Source organism: Aulonocara stuartgranti (genome assembly GCF_965226115.1).
Source record: "Aulonocara stuartgranti genome assembly, chromosome: 6".
Lineage (NCBI taxonomy): Eukaryota > Metazoa > Chordata > Actinopteri > Cichliformes > Cichlidae > Aulonocara > Aulonocara stuartgranti.
In genome coordinates, this window is record NC_138944.1 from 16,999,152 (window position 1) to 17,017,655 (window position 18,504).

At 40.7% G+C, this 18,504-nt stretch overlaps 1 protein-coding gene and 1 long non-coding RNA gene across 3 annotated transcripts in view; both read left to right on the forward strand.

Moving 5' to 3' along the window:
* Positions 1 to 18,504, forward strand: part of plppr2b (phospholipid phosphatase related 2b) — a 70,434-nt gene that overhangs the window by 30,146 nt on the left and 21,784 nt on the right. The window lies entirely within an intron of this gene.
* On the forward strand, positions 11,988 to 12,333 carry LOC309708726. The gene is made up of 2 exons (XR_014277323.1): positions 11,988 to 12,180; positions 12,281 to 12,333. It is a non-coding gene; the product is annotated as an uncharacterized lncRNA (long non-coding RNA).

Below are 18,504 nucleotides of genomic sequence, written 5' to 3' on the forward strand. Positions count from 1 at the left end.
AAAGTTCTATGAGTGAAAATGCCATGTTGCTATGAGAGGTGAATGGCCAGATTAATTTGAGCTGATAGAAAGGCAACAGTAACTGCCATGTTAACCAGCAGGATTACACAGCATGTCACAAAGCTCACATCATCTCAAACTGATTTCTTGAACACGACAGCGAGTTCACTGGCCTCAGCTCTGCAACTGTGTGATGCTATTGTGTCATTATGAACCAAAGTCTCTGAGGAATGTCTCCAGCGCTTTGTTCAGACTATGCTGCGAGGAATTAAGACAAATAAAATATTTCAAGTTTTCGGCTGTTTTAAGATTAAGATCAACACATCTGTCAGACCTCTGCACTGGTGTGGGACCATGAATTTGTTTTTTTGGGTGCATTTCAGTTTCAGGATCCATTTACTTTTTTTAAAATTAAGCCTTGCTTTTTCTTTTTATCTGTTTATTTAAGCTTGTTTTTTCACCCTGGAATAAATTTTGGCTTCCATTATGGTTTTCTGCAATCGCACCCAAGCAAGGGTGATTGAATGACTAAGGCACTGGACTACAATCAAAAGCTCCATGAGGGGTTTTTTTTTTTCATAATATAATTATTTATTTTCCATTTGTTTTTCCATCAAGTCCTTCACATATTTTTGTTAGAAAAAATGGTAAGCAATAGCTAGTAGCACACATTAGCCTTGGTGAAAATTTGATTTGCACTGGTTAAAACAGAGTCCACTCCATCTCTCTGACCCAAAAGTCTGTTCTGAAGCTGACTGTGCTGAAAAGCAGTGCAAATCTTGTTAATCTCAAACAACCTGTAAGAACTGAATAGCACACACACCAGATTGTGTGTGAGTGTGTGCAGTACGTGAATGCTGCACAATGCTAAAGGGACACACAGAGAGGAAGTGAGAGGGTGAGTGAAATAAAGGCACTTGTGTGGTACTTGGCAAAAATGCTGTAGGTTTCAGTGCATCAGTGAAGGTAAGTATGTGGGAGGATGACGGCACACATCTCCTCCGCGGCCACTGAAAATCATTTTTGTGTGTGAAGATAGAAAACGGCGTGTGTGTGTGTGCGCACGCAGTAGTGCTCGGATCTAAGTACTAGTCAGAGTAGCCTCAGGCGATCTCTATGACTTTCCACAACTGCAGATAATTCCGTTTTTACAGACACAGTATTCAGTGCAGAGCATGTAGCATCCCGCGTGTGCAATACATGTAGCAAATGCATTACAGGTGACATTTCAGCACTCATTTTAATCATCACTCAAAGCTGAAAGAGCAAGGTGAAGTGCTATTTGAACCATTTGCTAATTACGTGCATGTGTGTGTGTGTATTTGAGTGTATTTGAGTGAATGGAGACCTTATGTGCACATGTTGATATCACACTGCAATCCACCCAGTGGTAATTGCAGGCTTGGTGTGAGCTTTCACAGCACGTGGACACACACACACAAGGGTGCGGCAAATTAATGAAGTTTTGAATGCAGAGGTTTATTTCTCCACCTTTTTTATGTGGGTCAGAGGCATAATGCTAAATACCTTTGCCCTTGAGAGCTCCGTTCTAATGCTGCTAAATATAAGCCTCTCAAACTGTGTGAGAAGGCACAGCGAGGGCGCTCTTTGAGAGGAGAGACGCAGAGACAGAACGAGTTCAAAATGCAGCAAATACAAACTACAACATCGAGGCAGAGAAATGGCGAAATGAAAGAAAAGAAAATGAAAAAGAAGTGTTAGGGCAGCCAAAAAAGAAGGAAAGAAGAAACAAGAGGCTCTATTCCAAGTTTGTTTTCTGCTGTCTGTTAAAGCTTGGGAAAAAACCTTCATGCATTATGCAATTCCATGTGACAGAAAGATGGGGATTGGGGCAAACCAGGGATACAGACCACATTATCCAGTCATGCCAGAGTTTATCAAGGGAGAGCTCTTGATGCATGAAAATCTGTATGGTGCTGTTGCCATCACAGGGTCTGAAGTGATGAAGGGGAACAATAGTGGGAGTGGAAGAGGACTGGCGAAAGCAAAGTAGCTTTGAATAAATGCAGCATTCGGGGGAAGGAGATGGTCCTGCTTGTCAGATGTCTGGGTGTTTGCAGATCAGCGTGATGAAGCTGGAGAGACAGGATACAGTGCTTTATTTTTTAATTGTCAATTTCCTTTCTTTTGCTGTTTGATAATTATCTTTTTGTCACAATGAGTTATTTTGAGATATTAAAAGAGCTCCATCAGTGGAGCTTAACACCATAAAATGAAGAAATGGCATAAAAATTAAATGCCTTTCAAGTCTTTTAGTGTCAACTCTTTTGTTTTTGCCACTGTTTGCAATAAAAACAGGAAATTGTTCACAAAATTAAACCTGGATTGTACAGAAAACAACAAATCGCCAGTGCTTATATTTCCAGTCTGTGTGCTGGGACGTATCAGATTAGGACATTTGACAGATGACATCGTGACTACTGGTTAGTATTCTCAATGACAAGGTGGCTATAAAAACAAAAAACCCTGCTGCTTATCATTTCAGAGAACATGATTTTGTCAAATGTAATGTTCTCACACCTCTAATAAGATAGCTTCTCCCTCAGGAAACTATCTTTTTAGAGTTATTTCTGTCAAAGGTGTCGAACACAAAAGCTGAACTCCTTCCCTGCTGATCTTTTTGGGCTCAAAGTCATTAAATGTGCTCTAACCTGTGAACTCTTTAGAAGACGTTTGCTCTCTGTAACCACAAACCAAACTCTTCCTGTAGCCGTCGCATTGAAATGTAATTATTATGTGATTGCAATGTTCAAAATTTGGTGTTTAATCTGGATTCATGTTGTGTTGTCGCCACCTACTGGTGGGCCTGAGTGTGGCGCTTTGTAGTGCGCATGCTTTGGGGTGATGCTCAATTAAGCGCACGTGTCACCAGAGACTGAAGGCTGGAGCCAGAAAGAGAATGCTGGCCTGTGTAAAGGGTGGAAATATAGAAGATATGGACTACAATTGCTCATGAATGTTCAGTAGAAAGGCGCACACGGTATGTTGGTGCATTTACTTTGTGTGTATGTTTTATTTGAGTTGTAATTTTTGTTCTGCTGATGTAATATCCGTGTTTTTCATTGATCATTTCACCATAGTTTTTCACGGTGTTTGCTGGTGAAAAGAAGATTAAAATACTGGCTGAACATCAGTTGGAGCATGGCCCTTTATTCTACTTCGAACATGAAAAACCTTCAGGAGCAGTTACAGTGAAAAACATGGCCTGTTATGGAGCGAGCAGCCAGAGCCCTGCACGCCGTTCTTCCAAGACGGCAGCCCACATGGAAGAGTAGACTGTGAGTTCTTACATCAGCGAAACGTTTGAACGGCATAAAGAGATCTAAGAAAAAGCCAAAAAGAAAATTGTATATTGTAGATATTGTACATTTGTTCATTTATTGAAAGTTTATTACTGTGCTGTTTGATATTTAAGGTAGTGTACTCTGGGTAAGTTTCCTTTTATTGTTCTAAGTTGTTGGTTCAAAACATTGTAATGGAGCAGAGTACACAAGAAACTCATATCCTTGAGCAAATACTTCTAGCCTTAGAAGATGAAAAGGCACAGTTAGAAAAGAAATTAGAAACTGAACTTGAAGATGCAGAAAGAGAAGAAGTTGAAGCACGCATAGGAGAAATTCATTGAGACCTTGAAATACACAAAATAGGGCTGCCTCAGCCATCATCTAAACCTGACGCAGAGGTGAGGCGGACAGACCGTCAAAGGCAACTAACAGAAAAAATGCGTGATTTTAAACAGACAGAGATAACAAGCAAAGAAAGAAAGTTTATGTCAACATATTTAAACTTTAAGGCAGAAATTCAGCTCACTAGGTCCAAACTTAAAGAAGAATGTTCTAAAGCAGAATTAGCTGAAATGATCAAGTCAGTAGAAAAATGTGAGTTAGACCTACAGCAAGATTATGTGGCTTTACGTGCACTGACTACACCATCTCAAGATATGAGAAGAAAGATGGATAGCTGTACTTCAGTTTCTGCTGAGATGATGATACTTCTGAAAAGGCGTTACGCTAGGGCTGCTCGATTATGGCAAAAATGATAATCACGATTATTTTCACTGAAATTGAGATCACGATTATTTGACGATATTTATTTAACCCTTTAAGACCTACCATAGAACCAAGTCGGCCAGAGCTTATATTATTTTTTTACATGCTGTAGTGCCATTTGTGGGAGCATTTCAAGTTGCTATACATCAATACAACTGTTATGGCCCATATTTTAATAATATGTATGTATTAAGTCCATAGTAACTACATTAATTGCAAAAAAGTGCAATAAACTAGAAAAAAATTGAAAATCGTTTTTGTTTTTTTTTTACATATATTTCTACTTGGAGAAATTTAAGAGGCTTATCCCTCAAATCTTTAAATACAAAAAAGTTGCAAAAAATAGTTTACAACAACAGGAAATTTATTTTGAGTGTCTTCATAGTTTTATTTTGGAGATACAGCAATTTTTATATACTGCAGGAAAAACAAAAAAAACAATCCTATGATGCAAATTTGCAAAGAAAACAGCAGGTGCATCAAAATAAGGCACAAGCATTCTCCACTGCAACCACTGAACATCCAAGGTATGGACATTGAGGCTGTGGACAGCTACAGGTACCTTGGTGTTCATCTGAACAATAGACTGGACTGGACTCATAACTCAGACGCCCTCTACAGGAAAGGGCAGAGCAGGCTGTACCTGCTGCGGAGACTCAGGTCGTTTGGAGTGGAGGGCCCACTCCTGAAGACCTTCTATGACTCTGTTGTGGCTTCTGCTATCTTTTATGGCGTGGTCTGCTGGGGCGGCAGCATCTCTGCTGGGGACAGGAAGAGACTGAACAGGGTGATCCGAAGGGCCAGCTCTGTTCTAGGATGCCCTCTGGACCCAGTGGAGGTGGTGAGTGACAGGAGAACGGCGGCTAAGCTGTCATCCCTGATGGACAACATCTCCCACCCCATGCAGCAGACTGTGACAGCACTGAGCAGCTCCTTCAGTGGGAGACTGCGGCACCCACGGTGTGGGACGGAGAGATTTCGCAGGTCTTTCCTCCCCACTGCTGTCAGACTCCACAACAAAGACTTTAACTGATCAAGTACACACATCCATACATATGCAATAATACTAAGTGCAATAATCCTTTCTGTCATCGTTGTATTTCCAGTCAGTTGTATATAGTATTTGTATTTGTATTCTATTTTTATCTTATTGTATATTTATTTTATTTTATTCTACTGTATATAGTATTTTATTTTATTCTATTCTGTACAGTTGTGTACTGTATTTATTCTTATTGTATTCTAATTTTTGCCTCATAACTTTTGCACTGTCCACTTCCTGCTGTGACAAAACAAATTTCCCACGTGTGGGACTAATAAAGGTTATCTTATCTTATCTTATCTTAAACTATTTCCAGCAGTGCAATTCGAGTTCTAAGCATCCCAGAAACTATTCAGAAAAGTCAAACATGACTTATAAAAACACCAGTATAGGCTTTTAAGGCCTACAAGTAAAAAACTACATTTTCCGCGAAAATGACGTCACTTCCGGTTTTGGGCAGGAAATGGCGGACATGCGATAGTTCGCGTTGACGTCTTTTTCAATGTGGGTAGTGTTACGAACAGCTGATCGGATCGGCAAAGCGTGTTTCTGGAATATTATGTTTTTGTTCCTGCAAGCGCTTTTTATGCAATTTTTGCAAAGCTTTATGTGGAAGGAAACCGTGACCTAGGACAAGCTGATGGCATAAGATGTAAGTACAACTCCTCTGGTTTCATATGGAAAAAAATTTATTGCACTAGCTTAGCGGGATTTAAAAATAGTTACACAAAATGGAGCTTGCTGCTCTGACCGGCTTTAAAGGGTTAACAATAACAATGTGTTGAATAATGACTTTAAAAAATAATATAAAATAGTGTGCAAATACTGATAACAGTGCAAATGTTTGCAATATAAGAAATAAATGAAAAATTTAAACATCTATGTTTAGTGTTTAGCAAAGTTTACACACTATGTCTACTTGATCCACGTCTGACTCCGCGAACCCATAATGTTTCCACACCACTGAGGTTTTTTTTTTACCTCTTTTCAACCAACGGCAGTCACTCTTCTCTCCAAATAACTTCTGCTTAGCTTTCCGAGCTTCCCTCGGGTCCTCTTAATTGTTGTGACGCGTGTTCGAAATGCAGAGCGGTGCACTCAATTTGCCACACGGAGCAGCGCGAGAGTAAAGCATGAGGGAGGGGCTAATAATCGGCTCAGTCATTTTTAATGATCGTTGAAAACCCAGATCGTAATCGTGATTAAAATTAGATTAATTGAGCAGCCCTACGTTACGCAGATGCTGACAAAGAGTTTGATGCAGGAGCTGTAAAAGAATCACTACTTCAGTTACTCCAAAGAGAAGGTGCAGAATCAATTTATGGCTCAACTGTGTCTAGAGCTGGAAGAAATAGCCAGCACAGCCATAGTCAGCAAGGAAGTCATGTATCTGCAAGGAAAGCAGAGGCAGCAGCACGACTGGCATCGAAGCAAGCTGAAATAAACAGAGAAATGGAAATATCTGCCCGGAGAAAGGAGATATTAGCTCAACAAGAGCAACTGAAAATGTTGGAAAATCAAAGAGATCTTGAGGTCATTCCGGCAGAATACAATGTATATGCTGAAGAGGAATCAAAAATGAATGCTGAAATAAGAAATTGTGAAGTAAGGAGTACTTTGTCTTTCAGTCAGCTTCCTAAACCACTTAGCAGTCCCCCATGCACCCAAGTTCCTCAGAGCACTGCACCTCCTCACTCTGAAGGTAAATTCATCCTGACCTCACAAAGTGTTCACGCCCCTCACTATGATACTCAAGTGGTGCCAAAAGAAAGTGAGCCGTCTCTGGTGCAGGCATTAAAAGAGTCCTTAGTAATGTCTAGACTCCCAGTGCCAGAGCCGTTTACATTTACAGGAGACCCACTTAAATTTGTTGAGTGGAGCACTTGCTTTAAGGCGCTTATCGAGACTAGCTGCACAGATTCAGCCCATAAGCTGTTCTACTTGAAGAAGTACATTGGTGGAGAAGCTCTCTGTGTTTTAGAAGGGACATTTTATCGAAGTGACGAGGAAGCTTACAAACAAGCTTGGGGTGCTCTGAACAAACGCTATGGACACCCATTTGTAGTTCAAAGAGACTTTAGGGGAAAACTAAGCAGTTGGCCAAAGATTGGTCCAGAGGAGTCACTTAAATTGAGAGAGTTTAGTGATTTCCTCATTTCTTTTAAGAATGCTATGCCTCACATCCAAGGCCTCAAGGTTTTAGATGATTGTGAAGAAAATCAAAAAATATTGCTGAAACTTCCTGACTGGGCCACAACCTGCTGGAATCGTTATGTCACAAAATTACTGGATGAAGAAAAGGCATATCCAGGGTTTGCAGAATTTGCAGACTTTGTGGCTGAAGAGGCGCGTATAGCATGTAATCCAGTTTCTTCTCTGTTTGCCTTAAAAAACACATTTGAAAAACCTGAGAAAGAACAAAAACGTCTGAAGGCCAGTGTCCTGGTGACATCAGCAAATGGCTCTAAAGATGTGAAGAACACAACTACAGTTAAGAGCAACAGAAAATCAAAACCCAACCCTTCCTCAACTCAGAACAAACGGCAACTTGAATGTATCTGCTGCAAGCAAAATCATTTTATCTATAAATGTGCAAAGTTTACAGCAATGCCGCTTGAAGAAAAGAAACAGTTTATTAGGGACAACAATATGTGCTTTGCTTGTCTGCGAGTCGGCCACATTTCCAAAAACTGTCGACAGAGAGCAACATGTAATGTCTGCAGACGAAGCCACCCTTCTCCTCTCCATGAAGATCCTCCACTGGGAGATGAACCTGAACCACCATCAGAAGAGGAGAATGCAGCCACCGTATCGTGCAGTGTGAGAGTGGGCAACAATGATTGCACTTCAATGATTGTTCCAGTGTGGCTTTCTTCATCAGCGAAGAATCAAGAGACATTGGTTTATACTTTGCTAGACACCCAAAGCAGCAACACATTTATTGACCAAGATATTTGTGAAAAGATACAGGCAAGCAGGGAACCAGTGAAGCTAAAGCTGACAACAATGACTGACAGGTGTTCGATTGTACCTAGTCAAAGAGTGGATGGACTGAGGGTAAGAGGGTACAACTCAGAAAAGTTCATTGACTTGCCACCAACTTACACTCAAGAGTACATTCCATTGGAGAAACACACTATTCCAACTCGAGAGACAGCAAAAAAGTGGCCCCATCTACTTAGCATTGCAAATGAAATGCCAGATCTCTTGGACTGTCCTATAGCTCTTCTCATCGGTTACGACTGTGCAAGAGCGCTAAAGCCAAGGGAAGTCATACCAGGAAATGATTATGATCCCTATGCAATAAAAACAGACTTAGGGTGGAGTATCGTGGGAGCCATTAAGCCATGGAAAAGTTCGATGGAAGCAGCAGGGATCTGTCATCGTGTCACAGTAAAGGTGCTGCCATCTGTCACACCTGCTTCTGTGATTAAAGCACTTGAAAATGACTTTCTGGACACAAACCATAAAGAAGGGAGTGTATCTCAAGAGGACATTCAGTTTCTAGAGATGCTGAATGAGAGCATTCACTACAATGAGGAAGGCCATTTAGAAATGCCTCTGCCTTTTAGAGAACGCCCACAGCTTCCAAATAACAAGCAGCTTGCAATGTTTTGCTTGAAACGTTTAAAAGGAAAAATGGATAAGAACCCAAAGTACAAGGAAGACTACATCAAGTTCATGAATAGTGTCTTTAAAGATGGTGATGCAGAGGAAGCAGATGGCACATCAGGTAGTAACACATGGTACATTCCGCACCATGGCGTGTATCATCCCAGGAAGCCAGAGAAAATTCGAGTTGTTTTCGACTGCTCTGCTAAACACGAAGGCATCTCTTTAAATGACCACCTACTCACAGGCCCAGACTTGATTAATGCTCAGGCAGGGGTTTTGTGCAGATTTCGAGAGCATCAAATAGCAATTATGTGTGATGTGGAAAAAATGTTTCATCGCTTCCATGTCAACCCAGAGGATCGAGACCTCTTAAGGTTTCTGTGGTGGAAGGACGGGAATACAGATACTGAGCCTAAGGAGTATCGCATGCGAGTCCACATTTTTGGAGCGGCATCATCACCGGGATGTGCTAACTATGGCATGAAGTATCTCGCCAGGGAACAAAAAAAGGACTACCCACTGGCAGCCAGATTCATTCACAAAAACTTTTATGTGGATGACGGGCTAATCAGCATTGATTCAGTAAGGGAAGCCAAGCAGCTGGTCTGTGAAGCACAAGAGGTCTGTGCAAAAGGGAAACTGCGCTTGCACAAATTTGCATGCAACAACAAGGAGGTCATGAGCATTATCCCAGAAACAGAACGAGCCAGCAAGACCAAAGATGTAAACCTGAACTACTCTGTAATTCAAATGCAAAGTGTGCTGGGAGTAAAGTGGAACATAGACGCTGACGTGTTCTCATTCAGTGTAGCCCTCAAAGAAAGGCCAGGAAATGTGCAAACGCGGAGTGGGATGGGATGATCCTATTCCCCCGGCACTAGAGACCAAATGGAAAGCATGGTTCGGTGACTTGGAGAATCTAAAAAGGATTGAAATACCAAGATGCCTTGTTCCTGAGAACTTCGGCAAGGTCAAAAAAATTGAGCTGCATCATTTTTCGGATGCCAGCAGAAGTGGCTATGGACAATGTTCATACATCAGGATTGTTGCTGATAAGAACGTGCATTGCGCACTGGTCATGGGTAAAGCCAGAGTGGCACCCACAAGAATAATCACTATCCCACGCCTTGAGCTCACTGCAGCTGCAGTTTCTGCAGCTGTAAGTAACTTCCTCAGGTCAGAGCTCAAGCGGAAAATTGACGAGGAGTTTTTCTGGAACGATTCTAAAGTGACGCTTGGATACATAAAAAATGATGCTCGTGGCTTTCATGTCTTTGTGGCAAATCGAGTTCAGAAAATAAGAGACTCTACTGATCCGAAGCAATGGTTTTACATTGAATCTGATCAAAATCCAGCTGATCACGCGTCTAGGGGCCTCAAGGTGGCAGATCTGCTAAGCTCGAATTGGCTCACTGGACCTAAATTCCTATGGGAAAGGGAAATTGTCACAAACCAACATTCCCCTGATCTTCTTGTTGGGGACCCAGAAGTAAAGGTCCTGAAGACAAATGCCCTTGAAGAAAACAGCTTTCTTGAGAGGTTCTCAAGATTTTCCAATTGGGATACAGCTCTTAACGTTGTGGCAAGAATTAAAAGACTTGCAAGGAGAGATAACTCAGGACCCATTAGTGTAAAAGAAAGACAAATGGCTGCTTTTGTACTCCTCCAGGCAGCACAGAGGGAAGCCTTTAAAGAAGAGCTCAAATGGTTCAGTCAAAACTCAGCTGGACTACCAAAAACTCATAAAATGTATCAACTTGATCCTATTTTGGTAGACAACTTGCTTAGGGTTGGAGGAAGGTTGAGAAAATCCTCAGCATCATTTGCATTGAAGCATCCAGTAATCCTTCCAAAGGAAGGCATTGTCACACAACTCGTTCTTGACCACTGTCACAACAAAACGCAACACCAAGGCCGAGGCCAAACTCTGAACAAACTCAGGGAAAGTGGCTATTGGATCATAGGTGGCAGTAAGGTAGTGGCCAAATACATTGAAGGGTGTGTCAATTGTAGAAAAGTGTGTGGGCCAGCTGAAGAACAACGCATGGCTGACTTGCCATTTGACAGAGTGGATCCTTTGCCCCCATTCACCTACACTGGAGTTGATGTTTTTGGCCTCTTCTATACGAAACAAGGTCGAAAGGAATGGAAGAGGTATGGCCTATTGTTTACGTGTTTGAGCTCGAGAGCCGCACACATTGAGATGTTGGAGGATCTCTCCACTGACGCATTTATAAACACTTTAAGATGCTTCATAGCAATCAGAGGCACAGTCAGACAGATTCAATCTGACCAAGGGACAAATTTTGTCGGAGCTAAGAACGAGTTCAAGAAGGGTCTGTTGGAATTAGACAAGGAGATGATTTCTACTTATCTAGCTAAAAACCAGTGTGACTTTCAAATGAATGTTCCTGAAGCTAGTCACAGAGGAGGCATTTGGGAACGACAGATCCGCACTGTTAGGAATGTCATGAGTTCTGTCCTAGCCCAAGCCACAGGGAGGTTAGATGACACCTCATTGAGAACTTTCTTCTACGAGGCCATGTCAATTTTGAACCATCGTCCACTCACTACTGATACAATCAACGACACCAACAGTGCTGAGCCTTTGACGTCTAATCATTTGCTCACAATGAAAGAGTCTGTGCCACTTCCGCCTCCTGGTAGATTTGTAAGAGAAGATTTGTACGCCAGGAAGAGGTGGCGGAGGGTGCAATATTTAACAGAGTTGTTCTGGAGCAGGTGGCGCAAGGAATACCTAACCAGCATTAGTTTAAGACAACGATGGCATACTCCTAAACAAAATGTACAGGTTGGAGATGTAGTGATTTTAAAAGAGGACAATATTCCAAGAATTGAATGGAAATTGGCAAGGGTGGTTGAAGCCAATGAAGATGATGATGGTTTAGTGCGGAAGGTTAAGATCCAAATAGGGCAAAAGGATCTGGGAAAGAAAGGTGAACGTTTGAAACAAGTCTCTTTTCTTGAGAGACCAGTTCAGAAACTAGTGGTACTAGTTAAAGGGTCTAAACTACAGTGAAGTAGTACAAGGGTTAAGAACACAAACATAACATTTTTGTAACATAAGTTGATGTTTGATTGTCAATTTATTAAAAATTACAGGATTTAATTTTGTTTAACACATGTAAATAGAAATCCTTTGTAATTTTGGTGGCAGTGTAGCCGTCGCATTGAAATGTAATTATTATGTGATTGCAATGTTCAAAATTTGGTGTTTAATCTGGATTCATGTTGTGTTGTCACCACCTACTGGTGGGCCTGAGTGTGGCGCTTTGTAGTGCACATGCTTTGGGGTGATGCTCAATTAAGCGCACGTGTCACCAGAGACTGAAGGCTCGAGCCAGAAAGAGAATGCTGGCCTGTGTAAAGGGTGGAAATATAGAAGATATGGACTACAATTGCTCATGAATGTTCAGTAGAAAGGCGCACACGGTATGTTGGTGCATTTACTTTGTGTGTATGTTTTATTTGAGTTGTAATTTTTGTTCTGCTGATGTAATATCCGTGTTTTTCATTGATCATTTCACCATAGTTTTTCACGGTGTTTGCTGGTGAAAAGAAGATTAAAATACTGGCTGAACATCAGTTGGAGCATGGCCCTTTATTCTACTTCGAACATGAAAAACCTTCAGGAGCAGTTACACTTCCTCCTGTGGTAACATGCGGCTACTTCACAACAGCCAATCTGCTCAATTAGATGTCAGAAAAGAGATGGAAATGTCAGCTGTAACTGCAGCCGGCAACAACTAGTCCTCTGTTTCTCCATCGTAAACACTTGTGGATAGGGAAATTGGTTTCCCTCTTTACTCCCAGCTCAGGTGTAGACTTGCAGATTAAATTGGTGGAAGGGTGTGGGTGAGCCCAGCAACAGTGGAGTTCTCAGGTATGAAAATGGTCCCCATCATACTCCTTGACAGAGCCTTTGTTATGCTAATGTTTCGAAAATTATGATGTTCAGAAAATCCGGGCTTTTCCTGTTCCCATTTATTGCCTTTCTCTAGTCTATATTTACCTCCTATTGTTATTCTAATCAGACTTGTCATCTTTGACAAGCAGCCCAAAAGGAATCTGCTCGCACACATGCACACCAATGCACAGAAACATACAACTACATACTCATAAACTGTAAAGGAAAGCTGAAACGAGCGTCTTTCGTGGATCACGACGGCTCTGAACTCATACTTTTGTACAGACATTTCGGATTGATTGCAGTTACCTTCTGTATTTTTTGGACACTCGTGCACACATAAGCCTAACATAACAAAATAATCATATACAAATTGACCAGAAGTTTGCATACTGCTAAGCCTGGGCACAATCCCTCATGAATAATGGAGTCACATATGAAAGACAGAAGAAGACTGAGCAGAGCCACTGGGTGAGAGGACAGATTTGAGTGTGACACTGAAACTCTTCCAGTATTTTCGTTCCAAAACCATGGATGTTGTAGTTGCTGTGAAAAGGTGCTTGTAATGCTGCCGTCACTGTATTTTCAGTGCTTATTGTTTGCACTCTCTAGTTTACTTGATTATGTTTGATTAATCCTGTGTGTTTCAGTGCTACCTTCTGTGTCTGTTGCCATGGTTTGTTGAATTGCAGTGCATGAGAGCTTTAAACTGTATATAACACATAGATGTGGACACTATGATGTCACCTATATTTTGTTTGTTAACTTTTGAAGCCTGTGGTTGTTGATTTTTCAGAGCTAGAAGTCACCACGTTTTGCTGACAGAGTGCATGTGAAGTTTTCAGCAAACTTGGTTAGTGCTTTCCATCCGCAGACTGGAAGAGTGTGTCAGATGAGTGTAATAAACATGCTCCAAAATGAACCAACACTACAAACACTGCAGAGAGGCCCAGACTTGAATTACTGGAGGTGAAGCCTAGCTGACAACTATCAGGGGCCTGTGTCAGCATCCACCTGTCAGTCAAAGCAGTCAGACCCAGATAATCCATAACTTTAAGCCTTAGTTTAAACAGATGCATTTAAATTAAGGTTCCACCAAACCATTTTTTCCTAAAACAGGCTATAAACCTGTTTATTTATTTTAACGTGGGAATCTATGGGGATTGCCTCAAGTGGCCATTCAAATAATGTAGTTTTTGGCATTTCTGTCTTGGCTTCATTTTTCAGCCCCAGAGGTTAACAAAATGCTTTGATCAGTGTAATGTATGCCTTAGTAGCTTCATTTGTGAGCGGGACCTTAAATATTTCTGGGGGCCCTGAGAGGCAGCAGTGTTTCTGGTGTGACTTAATAGTCACACAAAGCACACATAGCAGTGTCTGTGTGCTTATCAATGCTAGAACCAGGTTAAAGTGAAACAAACTTTCCTGCACGCAGTCCAGTATAAATATTTTTCTGGTTAAAATTACTCCACAGAGATAAGCAGAGAATGTGAAGGCAAAATCACAGAAGACATTCTTGCAGGGAACAGAGTGAAAGTGGCTGTACACTGATTAGGGAAATGATGGGCAAATGTGTACTGTTGGCATGAGTAGATGAGGGGGCTGGGGAACATTGGGAAAAACTCAGGACAGCTGCTTGAGGGTGAGGAAATGGCATGGTCTGGAACTACCAGAAGGACAAGAAGTAAGTAAAATCACAAAATATTAGCCTAGTACTTTCTCCTTGTCATAGATCAGCATTAGAGAAGGTATTAAACTGTCAAAAGGTGACTATAATTAGACTGGCATTAACAATTGTGAAAAAGGAAACACAACCTTCTACATATCAGCACATAAAAAATTCACCTGGTTCTCACCAGATCTTAAAATTGGGTAAGTACAGCCTCAGATGAACAGCAACAAATCACGATGTCATTATTTATTTAACAAAAAATGCAGAAGCAATGAGGAAAAAACTACAGAGCCTGTAGCTTGCAGAAGCAGCTTTAGCAGTACAACCTAAACTAAAGTAATCACTTTCAGGGACATTTATTTATGCACAGCGCTCTCAAAGCCCCAACATAGCATTTCATTGAGGTTTAAGTCGGCCATTGCAAAACCTTGATGTAGATTTACTGCTGTGCTCGGGATCATCCTGTTCCATGACACAGTTTTGGCCAAGCTTTAGCTGTCGGACAGCGGACCCACATTTTACTTTAGAACCCTTTGACATCATGGTTGACCCGTCGACTGCAAAGTTCTCAGGTCCTGTGGCTGTGAAACAATCTCAGATCATCCTCCCTCCATCACTGTAGTTAACAGTTGGTGTGAGGTGTTTGTGCTGATATTGTGTAATTGGACTTTTGCCAAACATGGTGCAGTGCATTATGGCCAAGCATCTCCACTTTGGTCTCGTCTGTCCAAAGGACATTGTTTCTGAAGTCTTGTGGTTTTCTCAGATGCAGCTCTGCAGCTGCTGCCATGTTCTTTTTCGAGAGAACAGCGTCTCCTGCCAGCACTTCCAAACAACAGATTTTTTTTTTCACATTTTTCTCCAGTTGTCAAGAATTTTAACATCTAACTAACTGAGGCTCGTCTGAGAAGCAGCTCTTGTTTTGTTTTTGTTTATATCTTTGCAGTTTCCTTGAGCATTGCATGGTCAGACATTGGGGGTGAACTTTTTCCACTTGCAAATAATCTTTTTCACTCTAAATGATAGGTATACAATTATTTTGAAATGGCCCTGTCTCAGATGTCTTTCCTCCTTTACTATTGTATTAACACATACCTTCATTTTTCAAATCTGCAAACATAATTAAATGGCATTACTGTTTATCTTAGTAGGCACTCATAAAACTACACATAACTACACAAATATTGGGGAAATCAGTTTATGTTTTATTTGTCTGGGAAAAAAATATCTGCCCATAAATCAAATTTTATATGTCTTTAAAATCCTGTATCAGTTGGGCAAACACTGTTTCTGCGTTTGGTTTAGTTTTTTTGTTTAACAGATAATAACAATTTAATATGTGATGTGATGTTGTTCACCTGAGGATGTATTTACCTAATTTTAAGACATGCAATGGACCTGATGTTTTGTATTGTGTCCTGATCCTTAAAACCTTTAAACTGCAGTAGGGTCTCAAGGACACTTATACGTGTGGATTGAAATGATAGAGAAATCTTCCAATTTATAGATAATCCATTCTACTTCCTGTGCATCAGTTATCTGACTGTCACTGATGAATTATTAGAATTATAAGCTACTTTTCATAATCTAAAGGGGTTTGCACTGGTAAAAAAAAAAAGTTGTAAGCTGTTTGACCAGTGACCATCAAATCACAGTGTCTCGAGATCATTGGCGAGATCATTGCGTCATCATGTGTATGAGGTGGAGCAGTGGAAAAAAGGGCAGGGATAATAAGGGATAATCACAGCTTTATCCTGTCACTGCCAGTCATACTTGGTTGAGGTCTGAAAAATGAAGACAGAAGGGCCCATGCTGATACGCCTGACCAGCTATCTGCTCCCATTGTGATAGCCTGTAAGACATGGTCTAACCCGCAGATGAGAACCCTAATCCCCCAATATACTCGCACTCTGGTAGATTAGCTGCAAGGTCTCTTCCCACACTGAGCCAGGATCCCTCAGTTTCTTCTTAAGAGGACACAGATGGAAGGAAACTTATATGGGGAGAAGATTATGAGTATATGGAAAGAGAAATAAATAGAAAAAACAGAGACAAAGCAGGAAGAGGACAGGGAGGGGGAGACTCAAAGAACGAGAGAGATGAAAATGCAAAAGAAACAATAGAGAAAATGGGAAAGGAAGAATATTGGGGTCATAGTTAAAATCTTAGAGGATTGAGAGAAGGCAAGAAAGGACTTTTTTTTTATTTATATCAAAGAAAAACAGTGAAAAAGAGAGATGCTTCTGGTAGCCTACTTTCTCCTCCACAAAGACCTGAGAAAGCCGGCCTATAAAAATAAAAACAGTAAAAACAGAGCTAGAGATACAGAGAAGGATGGAGAGAGTGTGGGTGATGATGAAGCTAAATTGTCATGGTTACCATTGCTAGTCTGTGCGAAGGCTGGCCGTGTATCTGCGTGCGTGTGTGTTTAAAGTAGAGCACTGGGCTTGCAGTGTCAACAGATGTCATGTGATATTTGCAGAAGGCTTATGTAGATTGAGTGTAATCCTTATGAAGGCTTTTTTCTTTCAATTTGCTTCTTTCCACATTAACCAACGAAGAGCCGTTTTCAGCATTACATCATTTTTAAACTGTGGATAATTGTAAAGAACATCTATCAAGACACGCGTTATAGACACAAACCGTAAATACATAGAGCAGGAATGTAGCACTGCATCAAATGTGAGTCACTCTGAGCATTTCACGGTGTAAATGGATAGCTAAATTTACTGTTTTCTCACGATGTGCCCGAGGTGTTAGCGAAGAAAAGTCCTCGCAAATCTGGAACAAAAAAAAGGGAAGGAATGGATGCATCGGTTTACATTTTCACACTCTGCCTCAAGCTTTACATGCTTTTTATACGTCGTGACGTCAAACCAACATTTAATGCTGCATCACTGATTCCTGATTGTTGTTACTCACAGTGCATCCTGCGAACGAGTGTGTGTGTCTGTTTTCTACGTATATTGTGTGTCTGTGTGTGATATGATGTCTGTTTTTGAAGGAGCTCTCGTATATTTCTTTGCGGAGGGGCTGAGAAATTGAAAGTGACGCTTGACTGAACACCCTGGATACATCTGATGTTACAGAAAAACATGAGTTTGCAGGTCCTGCCTTTACAGACAAAGCTGACGATTAGATGCCTGTTAACGGCTCCGTTGTCTTACAATACATTTCTGAAAAATTAGGTTTTCAACAGGCTGTTTTTCTCTGATGTTAAAATAATAACGATCACCCTTTCATCCTTTTTGATGTTCGCTCGCTTGTGAAGCAAGAATGAGTGTGCAGAGTCATGCTTACAAAAGCAGGCAAAAGCACATCCCACAATCAGCTGTCACTCAGACCCAGGCAGTGTTTTGGTTGTTACTCAAGAAAAGTAATGAAGTACGTAGCATAATTAAAAGCAGAGAAAGCCACGAGTACTCGTTACGTTTTTGTTTCTCTTTAAAATGACCTGAAACACGTACATAATAACCAGCTAACAATAGAAATCTCAGGCTACAGGCTCACACACCAACACAAATTCCTATCCTAATGAGGATACACGTACCATCTTTTCTTCAGTTTTTACATATGAACACCAGCACAAAGACACTTCCTACAAAGCAAATTCCACAGTGATTCTTTAGAAGCATGAACAAGCAGAAATGGAGGCTTCAAGCCTGACTGCTCGTCACTGCTTTAGTTACCTGTTGAAGTTCAGGCTCTAGCTGGGCAAGTTACTTTGAAAAAGTAATTAATTATAGTTACTAGTTACTTCTTCAAAAAAGTAACTGAGTTAGTAACTGAGTTACAATATTCTAAAAGTAATTAATTACTTGAAAAGTAACTATTGCGTTACTTTAAAAAAACGTTTAACCCTCTGGGGTCCAGGGTATAATTGGCCATTTTTAACTACTTTTGATTTTCCCTCCACATTTTACCTTTAAAAAGGAATTTACTTTGCCTTGTTTGGTATCATTCTTTTCAGCACAACCTCACATGTCTGAATTTACAGTTGTGTTTTCATTTTGATATACTGTATTACCACAATAAAATCAGACAAAAATCGTAAAATCAGAGTAGAAAAAGTTTTCTTTTTTTTACTGTAACAACCACAAACATGTTTAGTGAATCATATTTCATAACTTTAAATGCAAATGTAAATCTTCAATTTTAAAATCCTATGCACAAGTTT